The sequence below is a fragment of the Arachis ipaensis genome, chromosome B2 (genome assembly GCF_059453495.1).
Source record: "Arachis ipaensis isolate K30076 ecotype BB chromosome B2, ASM5945349v1, whole genome shotgun sequence".
NCBI classification, from domain to species: domain Eukaryota; kingdom Viridiplantae; phylum Streptophyta; class Magnoliopsida; order Fabales; family Fabaceae; genus Arachis; species Arachis ipaensis.
The window spans coordinates 81,099,731-81,100,659 of NC_142437.1; the positions used below are offsets into that span (position 1 = coordinate 81,099,731).

Below are 929 nucleotides of genomic sequence, written 5' to 3' on the forward strand. Positions count from 1 at the left end.
GTAGGTCTTGGAGTATGGATCATGGTTTTGCCTAGGTGAATTCCCAATGTAGTTGGCTTGCTCCTGACTACCCTCTGCTTCTTCATTCACTCCTTTTTGGGTTGTTGATGAAGTGGAGATTGTTGCTACTTGGTTCCTCTCCATCTTCTTGGTGAGGTCAGCCAGCTGCTGGGTAATGAGCTTGTTTTGGGCCAGCAGAGCATCTACATTGTTTAGCTCCATTACTCCTCTTGTGTTCCCTCTTTCGGAAGCATAGAAATAGTCGTTCTCTGCTACTGTTTCAATGACATCTATGGCCTCCTCAATGGTCTTCTTCTTGTTCAAAGATCCTCCGGATGAATGGTCTACTGCCTTCTTTGACTCATAGGAGAGCCCTTCATAGAAAATGTGCAGCTGCACCCATTCATTGAACATATCGGGTGGGCACCTCCTTGTTAGGTCTTTAAACCTCTCCCATGCTTCATATAGAGTCTCACCATCTTAGTGCCTGAAAGTTTGGACCTCAGCTCTCAGTCTATTGATTCATTGAGGAGGGTAAAATCTTGCTAACAATTTGTTCACCACATCTTCCCAAGTTGTCAAGATCTCCCTTGGGAAAGACTCCAGCCACTTGGCTGCCTTATCCTTGAGTGAGAATGGAAATAAGAGTAGTCTATAGGCGTCAGGATGAACACCATTAGACTTCATTGTGTCACATATTCTCAGGAAGGTGGTTAGATGTTAATTGGGGTCCTCTTGGACACTTCCTCCGAACGAACAGTTGTTCTGAACAAGGGTGATGAGCTGTGGTTTTAGTTCAAAATTGTTGGCATGGATGGTTGGCTTTTGAATGCTACTTCCACAGTTTCCTGGGTTTGGATTGATGTAAGAGCCTAAAACTCTTCTATCCTCCCTAGCATGATTTGCTCGACCTCTTCCGCCATGGTTGT

General features: G+C 44.9%; 1 non-coding gene across 1 annotated transcript; it reads left to right on the forward strand.

Moving 5' to 3' along the window:
• The first annotated feature begins 409 nt into the window (after positions 1 to 409).
• Positions 410 to 516, forward strand: LOC148574578 (small nucleolar RNA R71). The gene has a single exon (XR_015906066.1). It is a non-coding gene; the product is annotated as a small nucleolar RNA R71 (small nucleolar RNA).
• Positions 517 to 929: the final 413 nt, after the last annotated feature.